The following is a 12,769-nucleotide window of genomic DNA, read 5'->3' as shown; positions in this document are numbered from 1 at the left end:
GGGCTTAGGTCAACACTTATATAATAGCCAGTCATCAATTGGAAGCGGGCAAGATGGTGATGAATTGCGATTGGTCCAAACCTTCGACCAGCGACTTATTGAGACCTGCCCAGAATGCCCATACATACTAAGACCTTATTCACCACACAGCGAAGAAAGGCCGAGTGGAAGGGGGCAGTCAGCTGGCTGCTTCTTGGCCACGCCCCCTGCTTATGGATAGGAGATACTTGATCTAATAATAAATTGCATACCATTAGCCGATATACGTATAGGAACATGGGTACATGATATTGAATGTCATCCAGGTCAAGGCGCAAGGCTGGCTCGAGCCGCAGGAACTTTTGCTAAAATAATGAAGGAACCAGCACCCCCCACACTCTCTCTTAGGCTTGTGCGGCTACCTTCGGGGGTTGAAAAAGTCATTAATTCCCGATGCCGAGCGACTATTGGTAGAGTTTCCAATCCCAACCATGGTGCACGTAAGCTTAGAAAAGCTGGACAAAGCCGGTGGTTAGGCAAAGGCCCCATTGTTCGTGGTGGTGCAATGAATCCAGTGGATCATCCTCATAGAGGGGGTGAGGGGGAGAATTGGGGGGTTGGGGTTCGGGTCGGGTGAACCGACCCCGGATGTAGTCTGTCGCGTGACGAACCGGGTTACCAAACTCACGAGTCGAATAAAAGGGAGTTCGCTGAATTCAAGAGGTGTTGGTTCGAATCCAACTCGTGAGAAGAAATCCAGACCTTGGTCAGAAAGATGTGTTAAGTGCATGAGAACAGAATGGAAAGGGTTCAATTCCTGAGCTACCATCTTAGTCATAAATTTCATCAGCACAAGTTGCGCGAGAAAAGGTATTAGACAAGGGGAATTCCTCCTCTTAAATCGAAAGATGCCTGCTACCGCTGAATCAAGGACGCACTTTCACATTTTTATACTTCTTTCCTTTAGGAGTAGAAATGCCGACATCTATTATTCCATCAAAGACCCTTCTCCTCCGTATGCCCTTCAAGTTGATCTGCATCAGCTAATATCGAATCACGTCTTGTGCCGGTCTCTTGCTGGCTATCATTCCTAAATCTCCAATATCTGCTCTTTCGCCTTCTCTCGGCTCCTAACAGCCTTACAGACTGAAGTCGATATTAATAAAGTAAAGGATCAAAGATGAGAGGCTTAAAGCCAGGTCTTCACTTCAGTCTTCAGCCGGACATTGCGGTTGGGGAGATGGAAAAGCTATCAGACATCAATCCAATGAACAGACAAAGCGGCTTGGCCGAAGGTTCAGGAAGATCGTTAGACCTAGGTTTACACGGGCCTCCATCGTTTAACACAGACCCACGAGCTACCGTTGCCGGCGAACCAGCTTCTCCTGAGATTCAAGAATTCAACTTGGTGGCGTACGGCACTCTCTCTTTCCCACAGAAGGTAATCGGCTTACTCGAGTTTCAGCGTAGAGAGGAGAGAATACCCGCTTTGTAAGCATCATACCCAACCGACTTCTTTGAAAGAAGGAAACTTGGCGGAAAGCGGACTGAATGAAAAGGCTAGCTATATGCTTTTCACACGCAAGTCATATGAGAGAGCCCTACCGGACCGGAGGCTCTTTGTGATGTCAAAGAAAGAGGGGTTTTTTAGCTAAAGGGAGGCCGGTTATCTTATTCGCAAGGAAGTGGGGATCAAAAGAGAATAAAATGGCTAAAGCCCATTCCAGGAATCAGAACTGGAACAAGAAACCAAACCCGATCCCCATGCTTACCCAATAACTCGGTTTATTTGACTTAGGCACTTACGGCGGTAGCCCCGCCCCGAGCTGACAGACCACTAAGAACAAAGGTGCCGTCCTAAAATAAAGGGAATTTAGGGCTCTCAGTTCCAAAAGTATTTTACTACTTGGCTGGCCCAAAACCGACATTTTGAACAAACTCCTTATACTCTTGGTTACGAAAGGCATCCCTCATCTCGTTCTATCATATCTCCTGGCGGAATATCCTATCCCAGAAAGCCCTGCAAGAGGACCCGCGGCTAACCGCCCCTTGGAAAAGGCGCTTTTAAGCCCGGTTGCCAGAAAACCATTAAATTCGCAGTGAATCAATTAGCATTTTAAGCCTCGATTGGCTAAGTCGTTTTTGGTCCTTCATCCTGCCATGAATTTCAGTAATAGAACCTAGCTCTATCAATAGAAAGAAAGATCATCTAGCAAGGCTGATCATGGACTGCGAGAGGTTTCCTAATAGAAGAAGATTCGACTTCTTTCAATCAAATTGGGTTCAACAACATTCAATCAAATACGACATTCTCATCCGCAGTCTTCCCTCAATCGAAAAAAGAATCCAACTTTCAAGAATCAGATGAAGAGGCTTATTCTCTAGTCTGGACCCTGGTTCCCTTTGAATCTAGCAATTGGTTGGTCTCAGTTAAAGGCTCGGTCCGTACTTGACTTACGAGCTCGTGTAGTACTCCCCCCTCTCTCTAAAGGGGCTTATGCACTCCACTCGCTGTCTACTAAATGAGCGTTAGAGTGAGCGAGCGAAGCCTTCCATTTAGTTGCTTCCCCTTAAGTGACAAGGGGGGTGAGGTAAGGAGTAGTAACAGAGTGGCTCGGTCATGTCATCGATAGGCCTCTCCTTATTCATTCTATCTATAGGGCGGGGCCGCGGACCAACAATCCAGCAAAAGGGCTTAAAAGCTCCTTTATAAAACCTTACCCTTTCTCTAAGTTGTTGGTAAGCATCAAAGCTCAGCAAAGCCAACCTATACAAAGAGCTCTTTTCAGCCCCTACTCCTAACAAGTGAAAGTTGCTGGCACCCACCATACCTTGCTTCGGGGCCGATTTCTTGTATCGGAAAATATATATTATTATCTAACTATTTAGAAATAGATTTCGCCGCATGGATTGGGTAGAGTCCCCTGATCTCGACATCCAAGCACGAATCCCTTGAGCGCTTCGGCGGCGGATAGCAGCATGGGCAAAGCACTTTGCTGCGGCGAGCAGCCGATTCTTATAGCATTCACCAAGATAGTCTCACTCGCTCCTGAACTCTGTGGCGAGTTCAGCCACCTTGGATACTCCAAGCCTGAGCTCTGCTCGAGCGTAGTCAGCGAGCTTCGTGACTTTGCTTAGCTTCCAGCGTTGCATGCAAAGGGATAACCTTTCACTATCTAGGCGCCCTAAAAGGAGGGGTCCCACGGAGTTCTTCCTCGAAGGTCAAGCCGTAGTCCCTGTCCCTGGGAGAAGTGGAAGGAGTTAGGAGGAGGGAGCGCCCTTTGCCCTAAGAAATAGGCGGCTTCGCCTTCAAGCCGTCAATAAAATCGAGCTAATATGTGATCATGACAGTACACTGATGCATAGGTCTTTTTACGGCCTTTTGATCATGATGCATCATGAACGTGCCAATATGTGATCGGGGTGAGCGGTGGTTAGATATAGGGGCGGCTTCGCCGGCTTGGATTGGAAGGAAGGGCTTCGCTTTCCGATCGCTTTTTGAGGCCGGTTTGGATGAGCGTGGGCAAGTTCGGGATTCGCTATTGCTTTCGGCTTGGAGCGGCTCACCCCCCTTGTCACAACAAGGGCGAAGTCGCTGAAGCGAGTCTAAAGGCCAAAGAGTGATCTTTGAACGCAACTACGCATCACCTAATAGTGGTTGGTAGGTTTGGGTATAGCAGGACTTGAACCTGCGACCATTAGGTTAAAAGCCCAATGCTCTACCAACTGAGCTATACACCCAAAAAAAGATTTAGTATTAAATAAGGATTGGTGCGGAAAAGAGGGGGGCCCCTCTTCTTCTCATCATATTAAAAGGGCGCGGCTCTGTATGAGGCTCGTACTGCAGAGCAAGCGAAGAAAACTACAGGGCGCGCGTTAGCGCAGCCGTTTTCTTGCAGGAGTGCTAACGCGCGCCTTATTGAAAACTCAAGGAAAGCCTTGATCGATATGATAAAGATGCGCTCAAGCACCCAACCTAAGAAAGGTGCTTGCTTCCACTCATTGAAGATTCTATCTACAAAAGAAGGTCAACGGGGGATACTCAAGTTGCTCTCACTGACACTATCTACGAGAAGGTGAGGTCGTCTTTCTTTCAGCCGCCATACGGTTCAGCCTTAAAGACAGAGAAGGGGAGGAGCAGAACTCTATGTAATTACGGTCTTTGTTGGCCGTTCTTCCGGTCGAGCACTCTCTTTTCTTTGTCCAATTCCGTCTTACCAAAGAAGACTGACTCCTTACCAACCCGCGCAGGGTTGTGAGGTTAGACCAGGTACGAAGAATGAATCTATATCTGTGCACGGAAGTTGCTGGCCGGCGGCTGCTCAACTGTTCGAGCGCAATGCAGTGGTGGTTGGTTCCGATTCGACAAGGGTAGAATGCCTGGTCGAAGGTCCAGTACAGTAGGTAGCAGGCGTGTTCGTTTTGGCTCCCGAGCGAGAACGAGAAATAGGCGATGCACCATCCTTGCTGCTATGTACGTTGACCTTGACTTGACAGATTCATCCAATTGAACCCACACTCAAAGGAGGACCACAAGCTCGGGGCGGGGCTCGACGAAAGAAAAAGTATCAGCATTAAGAAACTTCTTGGGTTAGCAGTGAAAGAAAGAGCCCGGCATTCATTTCTTCATTCATATTCATAGCTGAGTCCACTAAAAGAGGGACCAGCCTCATCGTGGTGATTAGAGGACATCTCTGATCGTTCACCTCTAATGTGACACGTTCCCCCCCTGTTATATGATCAAGGGGATCAGTCGGCTAGAGAGCAGGGCTATTCTTATTCCGGGGAGGCAAAGTCGTCCCCTCTACTGACCGAACCCTCATTTCGGAGGTCTTCGTCAACATGTTACGAGGCTCCAGTCTTCGGCGGGTCACCATTACTTGACTTAGAAAGGCGAACATCTGGGCAAGGGAAAGCGCAGTGCGCCTGGTGCAAATGGCTTTCTTTTTTCATGAGATACCAATCAGAATGGAGGGCCCCCTACCTACGTACATGATTGATAGAATCACTACGTAGGGGGGTAGCGGTCAACTCTAATTCTTGAAAAAAGTCGGAGCCCTTTTACCAAGTCTACCGGATAGAAGATGATAGAGGGCCAACTATCGTTGCCTTGCACAAGACGGTGCCGTCTCACTTCGAGTTCCTTCCTTCGTAGTCAAATCTGATGATACGCTTCGGCGATCTTACCTACCAAATAAAAGGCCTGCTAGGTGGTGATCGAAATCGCTCAGGTCAGTGAGGACTCACTCACTCACCTACTCCAACTCTATCTAATAGTTTCTTCTATCTATCTACTGAATTCAAAAGGCGACCCGCCGCGCCGGGTTAGTTGAGTTGATACAGCTGTTGTACTACTTGACTGCTAAGAAAAAGCTTACGTAAGAACTGGAAGACTCTTGTATGTACGGTAACCCTCTCTTCCGCTACTGGTGGACTGTTGCACAGAAAGGCCGACATAAGCAACCTTTCTTAGCGCGCTTTTCAAGCGCTTAGCTTCTGCTAGCGGCGGGCGGCAAGGCCATAAAGGTTGTTCAGTTGGAAGCCTAAGCCAAGAAAGGTACGAACGAAGTGACGGGCCCCAACTAGAGATAGGGTAGTGGGGCGGCTTTGAAGCTATAGAAAGAAAAAGGCTACTTACTAGCTTTGCGATAGGAGCTTGCGCGTGGCCCCACGATCACTTCCGTCTTGTGTGCGTCACGAGAATGGTATGCAACGTCTTCTGCCAGTTTCGCGATAGCTCTTCTGTAGTGCGCGTACTGTCTGTCTCCCTCGCTGTCCTTTCGCAGTATGAGTTATGTACATAGGGTGCGCGTAGGGAGCGTATAGTGCTCTTGTTTGATTGATAGTAATTTTTTTGAGTTGACTTGACTCCGGAACTTTCCCTTAGGGTGAATGCACGAGGTGAGCGCTTTGACTTTAAGTCCGAAATTGTGTGTCTTTGTCGAGTTCATCTCAGGAGGGTAGTGTCTGTACTAGCCCTTAGTTGGAGGGGACGAGAGTGCATTCTTGGTCAAGTGGTAGCGCGTCTCTGAAAGAAGGCTTTCGATCGAGGTCAATTGACAACTCACTTTGCGTCGATACAGTCCTACTTTCAATTGAGCCAAATGGGAAGGTTCCGTCGGTAATCTTGCTCCCGACGCTGGGTGGACTATCCCGGCCTCTCGCACGACTTTAGCTGCGACCAAGCGAGAAAACGGAAAGCGCTAGCCACTACTAATAAGCTTTCGAGCCTCCGCTTGCTCCGCTCAAGAAGCAGATTCCACACGCAAGAAGTCCCTCTGTCCCCTCTCGCGCCAGGGCGTTACAGAAAGGCGTTCCACTGCTTCGACTTCGGATACGCGCTCAGATCCATATCCGATTTCGGGTCCGCCCTCCAAGCCCACCTTCCATCATTCTCATAGCCATTTTGTGATGCTGTAGCTATTTGCGCTTTTTCTTTTCTTTTTGGCATTAGCGCCAATCGAATAGATCAGGTGTAGGTGCCTTCTCTTTTTTTTTTATATTTGAGGTTGCACATCTATACATATACAATAGGCTGTGTTAAGTTCGGCAGTTCTCCTTTGATTTTATCTTGAAAAGATGGGACTCTTTGCATCTAGTTCGTTTACTCGGACTGATATAACGATCAACTTGTACATGGAGGAAAGGGCGAGGGCACCACGTCTCATCGTAGCCAAATAATTCCATTCATTCGAGTGTATTTATAGGGTAATCATCGAAAGTGGAGCCGGATCTAGTATACTGGGCGGCCGAGCTATTCCCTCAATGCATCATATCATGATCACGGGCACTTCCAATTGTTGTTATGTATGTTGTGATTAATGCTTCCGTAGTGAATCCGTTGATCCGATCCTGTGACAAACGCAAGCCCGCCACAACGGCGATTAAAGAATGCTTCTATTCGTACGTACCAGATGCTTGCTCTATAGAGAGGCAGATTCACAAGCAAAGTGACGTGATAAGCGGATTCTTGTTATTGATAGATACCCGAGGCCCAGTAATCAATTGGCTTTGGAGATGGGAGGAGTGACAGACCATAGAACCGAAGGCGGTCAGGAGACCTGATCATTTCCCCTGAAAACAATAAAGACTACGGCGTGACAAACCTTACGACGACCAGTCCATCAAGCTGAACGTAGGTGGCAAAGAAAGACACTGAACGAGACCACACCCCGTCAGCAGGCAGCTCTCCACTCCCCTGGAAAGATGCGACCAAAGGCAGACCGGCAGAACAGAGAGAGTCAAGCACACAGAGAAGAGAACAAAGACAGACTACCGGTTTGATCAAGGCAGTCCATTCGAGGCTATCAACAGTGGTTACAACTCGGGTCCGGCCGCGTCGTCCATAGGGCTGTCCGCACCCTTAGTTGCCATTACGTCGGTCTCCGGGTTGACGCGATAGGCGTAACCCTCAACCAAATAGTCTCTAGTAGCAACAAGCCCACCACCCACAGTAGAGCGGAGCCAATCCTCTTATTCTATGTGATTGTATCCACATCTATTGATGAAAGAAAGAGCCAGCAAGGGTCGGGCGCGCCGCTAAGCAGCCCTAGAGAGCGGATGGGATGGCGCTACATTGTTCTCCCCAAATGACGTAGATGACTTCTGCACGGAAGCTAGAGTAGAGCACAAAGCAGCACAAGGACCCCTACCATGTATAGCCGGACCGAAGGAGACTTACCACGAACCCAATCTCACTGATCACATGGTTCGTATCAACACCGGAACAAATGTTGGTCGAGCACGCCAATGAAAAAAAGAAAAGAAAAAGAACTTCTTTTGGCCTAGGTTCACCGTTGGTTGAGGAGCGTCGCTTCAGCGAAGGACTTCTTTCGTGCACATCTCGCTTATCTTTCTTTAAAGAATTGCGGAGCGCATCATTTTGCATCTTTTTTTTTTCTCTACCTCGTCGCACTATTTTTCTTTTCGCAATCTAGCAGCTTCTCATTTACGCTCATTAACGCAAAACTATTTGAGTTTAGCGCCCTACCCCACCTTTAGCCCTTCGATAGCATGATCTGACCTAGCCGCCACCTACTGAGTGAAGCGAGAAGCCCACATTGAATCAAGAATGGATTTGACCATATACCACGCTCGAGAGATCGAAGATTCAATTCTATCTAAACTAAACAATTCTAAGCGCAGTCACCTACCACCTGACAAGGAGGACTCATCTTCACTACTAGCACCATCCTGCTCTAGGAAAGCCCGCTTTTCAACTGCCTTGAGAAAGAGACTTTCAGGATTCATCTAAGGATTAGGAAAGAAATGGCAGAGAAATCACCCTCTCGGATGCTGTCTTCCTTCATTCTCTTCTTTCTACGGAACTGATACACTCTTGGATCAGTACAGTCAGGCTGAGTCGCTTGATGAGCTCCTGAAGTCGAAAAGAAAATAGCAGGCAATGCACCTTTGCCTTCGGTCAGCATACTCCAAGGTGAGTAACAAATAGTCATTCCCAACCTCCATTGTTATAGCTTTGAAGCCTATAGCTCTAGTACCAGACCGGGTTTTTTTCTAGAAAGTCTCTGTCTTGTCTTTCTTGCTCTTCGCCAACCCCCAAAATGATTGAATGAGATCGCCTGTGAATCGTTAATTAACGTGCGAGTTTCGACTTTCAAAAGAACCTCAACAAAAATATTAGCCAGAACCAGGCTTCTTTCCATACCAAGAAAGTGCAGTCTTTTAGAACGATCTATCCCGAGAAGACGAGTGTTCGACAATTCTTGAACCAGCGTCCTCGTATCTTGACATCTACTTGATCCATCGTTGTGATAGATGATTGACAAACAGTCTTTCATCTTCTTCCTAAATAAAAAAAAAAGGAATAGCTCGCTGAATAGGTGTAGATGATTCCGCATGTATTCTTTCCTTATAAAAAAGTTTTTCCTGGTAATTCCAAGTAGGATGATTGTGACGTCGGTGCCGTCGATGCGAAAAGTAGAGTGTCGCCAAAGACGACGATTGTCCTCACACAAGGAGTGTATAGCAGAGTGTAGTTCGCTGATCAACCGGCCCAGTAGTGGAGCTTGTTTGAACCTAGGCCCTTATTTTGAGTTCAGTTTCTTCCTTTGATGGATTAGTCACTTTGTTAACAGGAGAACAGCCAGTTGGAGGGGAATAGTCCCAGCCAGATGAATCCCTTACGGCTTACATCCTTGTTTTCTATCCCACAGCTTCTTCTTTCGTTAAGGCTCATTTCGCCCATTCCGATTACTAGGCCGGCCTTAGGTCCTCTGCTGAAACTCGAGTAGGAAAGAAAACTAAATAAGGTTAAGCAAGCCGGAGTAGGATCGAAGAAAGAGTGTAGACTAGCCAAAAAGTAGGTATAGTAGGCGCCCCGGTCGGTAATCGAACTCTGTCGGAGGTGAAAAGAAGCGGAACTTCACTGCTTGTTTTGAACCCGTCGCCTTTGATGGGCAAGGAAAGAAGGCAAAAGGAGTAGAAAGCCAAACTTCAAGGGAAAGATTGACCTCAGTAGGTTCTTCGTCGTAGGTTCAAAGTAGTAGGTGAATCATAGGGCTCATGCTCATCTTTAAACAAAAAACATGGGGCTTTATGTCACGATTGAATCACAAGTCTCGGCTTAGCTCCATTATCTGACTACGCTACTCGATCGGGCAAGGTTGGTGAGAGAAGCGGGGAGGACAACCTCTTGTTCCTGACTCCATCTTCTTCGGTTAGCAGTATCGCCTTTTCCTGGGCCAGCTGCATAATCACGTATGTAGGCAAGTTATCCATAATCCGGTAAGTGAAGGAAGAGCTGTAAGTTAAGGTTTCATAACCTATCCCCGGGAGCAGCACCCTACTATACCCGCTCCTTACGTTACTATAATTCTGTTGAAAGTGGTGAAGTAGAAGAGATCGGAAAGGCGGGTATGAATTCCTCCCTTCGACGGTAAACTGGTATTCACTCATACCGGCACCTAACCGTCAGTCAGTCCAAGCAACTCGACATGAGGGAAGAGCACTCGTTAGTGCAATCCTTTGCCTTTGAGGGCCGGGGGAAGCAATGAACTACCCGTGGTAAGAGGGTCCCGCTATGAGAGTCCTCCCCATGCTCTCCTTGTGGTTCGCATGTCTCGTTCCCAACTAGATCCCGAATTCCTACTAGTTGAGAGGTCCGCCTAGCAGGATAACCTTCATGGGGAGCTCCCCTATGCTGGCGACCGTCAAGCCGGTTCTCAGCGCGGCGAAGAAAATAAGACCCTCATGTTCTAGCTACGAATCAAAGAAAAACGTTTGTCATACATAAACTCCGTTGTGTGGTGTTCATACTTTTTTACTTAAGAGATAATCGTCGTGCCGTTCAGTATTCACCTCAGGGTTCTGACTCAACTTATTCGCCTTGGGGAGAAGGAATCTCGTATTAAAGAGAGAGATCTGCCTTTTCCCTTAGGGGACAGCGAAGAGGTAAGCCTTTAACGCGTGCCAAGCCCTAGCTTTCAATATCCATCCCTGCTCTCAGTTAGTGCGTAATGCCTGCTTTTTATCGACAGTAGCTGATCTGTGCTTTCTAGTTCAAGTAGCAATTACTGTCAGTGAGGGATGGAATATCGTATTAAAGAGGTCTCTCTTACTACACCCGTAAGCCAGCTAAGAAGTAATGCTTTTAGTCCGTTAGTGACAGTAGGAATGCCGTGCAATCGATAAGTAAGATAGAGCGCTCCTTCTTTTCTTTCTTCAGGAATAGAAGAACGTGCATCAGAAAGTCTCAATTTCATAAGAGAAGAAAGTGTAGAAAAGGAAGGTTTGGATTCCCTTTTCTTGCTTACTATTTCCTCCATCTAAGGTTGAGGAGGTTGAAGCTTATAGGTAGTACCTAAGCGCTAAGAAGCTATTGGCCTATATGCTTAACACATGCAAGTCGCCTACTCATATTCAAAAGGCGCGACTTCTAAATAAAGTCAAGTTGAGCACCCGGACCGGAGGCTGCCCGCCCGGATGATGAATGTGATGTCAAAGAGGGGTTTGATAACAATGACCACTACGAACGAAGGACCAACGAGGATGAAGGAGGAGTTGGATAAGGGGAAGAAGCGGGGTAGAGTAATTGGTCAACTCATCAGGCTCATGACCTGAAGATTGCAGGTTCGAATCCTGCCCCCGCCTAATCACGTCAGAGACTTGATAGAGTCCTGCTCGTGAATCGGGGTTCTCAATAGAGGAGAGCAAGACGATAGATGGAAAGAATGCCATTGGATAACAAGGAGCAAACAGAGGTATTTAAGCAAGAATCACCGTCTTGAGCGCCTTTTGCTCAAGACGGTGCTATTATGCATCCGTTTTGAAGCTGGCCAGACCAGTACCAATTCCTGTAGTGGTGGTCAATATCTAGGGCTCCCCATCTTTCTTTCGCCAAACCCTCCTCTGGGCGTTCTAGCTATGGTGGCTGCTCCCTTTCTTTAAATACTCCTTCTCCCGGTTTTAGGGAAATTGTCTTTCCGACTTCCAGTACTCGCCCAGGGTTCTATTAGTTTAGCTAGTGAGGTAAGTCAGTAAAGCCAGTCCAGTGAGAGCACCGTAGATCAAACCTTCCGTTTTCGGTTGGTAATCGGTTCGGCTTCTAGCTCTAGTTCAGGCGGTAAGCTAGTACAAAAGGCCCCGTAAGGGCTTATAAGGGCGGATCACGGCACGGAAAGAAAGAAGGATTCCAATTAGAGTGAAAAGTTCATTTTCTCATTTTGTAGCCAGTAGAAATGAAATTCAAAGCCTACGCTTTTCAGCTGCCAAAATTGCTGGCTCGGGAGAGAGAGCTTACTCAAGCAGTAGCAGGAAGGGTACTATAGGCGAGCTCGAACTACCACTAGAGTAAGTAAAGGCGAGTAGATTCATGGCTCACCCGAACCCGATTCCTCTTGCTCTACCTATTAAGGCTGCACAGATGACTCGCGTCAAACTATAGAGAGCGACCGAAGCTCGTCAAGCCCCGATGGAATGACCTAGTTGGTGGCCTCTTTTTTAGTCTAGTAGTCATCGGGGAATAATCTGTCTGGGAGACGGCTTTCAAGACGCGGCAAGGACTGAAAAAATGGCGGGTCTGACTCTTTTCTGCAATGTCCCGGCGACATTCATTAGAGTCGTGAATGAGGTATTGCGCCCCTTTCTTGATGATTTCGTGGTTGTTTAGTAAGATTATATCCCTTTCTACAGCAAAACGTGGTCCGAGCACGTGCAACATCTGCGATCCGTACTGGAAGTCTTGCGAAGGGAGAAGCTATTTTAAAGATGTCGAAGTGCGGGTTCGCCGGGGCTTGTCTACCTCGAACACATCGCTGGAGAGTTATCGACCCAACCAGAATCAAAGCCATTGTGGACTGGAACAAAACGATAAATGTGACTGTGACAAGGAAGAAGAGTAAGTTTCCAGTGGTGAGGAAGGAGTAGGCTTTCAGGTTAGGGTAACGAGAGAATAGGGCTGACAGTTACTCATCTTGAGTAAGATAGGGAAAACTTCTTTTATTATCTTTCGGAGTGAAGAACATGGATTGCAGAGGCCGGCGGCACAGATAGCATTTCGTACATATGGACAATATATATATTACTATTACTAGTATCAGATACAGATAGATATTTCACTAGCACCTGTTGTTTACCTATAGCTATAAGCGGGAGAAGCTGAAGCTAGATCTGTCACGTATGAAGGAAAGAAGCACGTTAGATACCTCTTGGGCGTAGATAGGAGACCTGATCATACTCTTGACTCTCATCAATAGTGACGTTATGATTGTCGTTATTCTATTCCGATGGATTGACTGGTGCCCCAAACTCCTCTCTTTGGCTTATATCC

The 12,769-nt window shown here is 47.3% G+C and overlaps 2 non-coding genes across 2 annotated transcripts; one reads left to right on the top strand and one right to left on the bottom strand.

The window, feature by feature from the left end:
* Positions 1-3,647: 3,647 nt before the first annotated feature.
* Positions 3,648-3,720, bottom strand: TRNAK-UUU. The gene has a single exon. It is a non-coding gene; the product is annotated as a tRNA-Lys (tRNA).
* A 7,297-nt stretch (positions 3,721-11,017) lies between these two features.
* TRNAM-CAU lies at positions 11,018-11,091 on the top strand. Its single transcript has one exon. It is a non-coding gene; the product is annotated as a tRNA-Met (tRNA).
* Positions 11,092-12,769: the final 1,678 nt, after the last annotated feature.

The sequence above is a fragment of the Punica granatum genome, unplaced genomic scaffold (assembly GCF_007655135.1).
Source record: "Punica granatum isolate Tunisia-2019 unplaced genomic scaffold, ASM765513v2 Contig00107, whole genome shotgun sequence".
In the NCBI taxonomy this organism is placed as follows: domain Eukaryota; kingdom Viridiplantae; phylum Streptophyta; class Magnoliopsida; order Myrtales; family Lythraceae; genus Punica; species Punica granatum.
The sequence above is the reverse complement of the archived record's forward strand: the minus strand, read 5'-3'. Positions and strand labels throughout refer to the sequence as shown.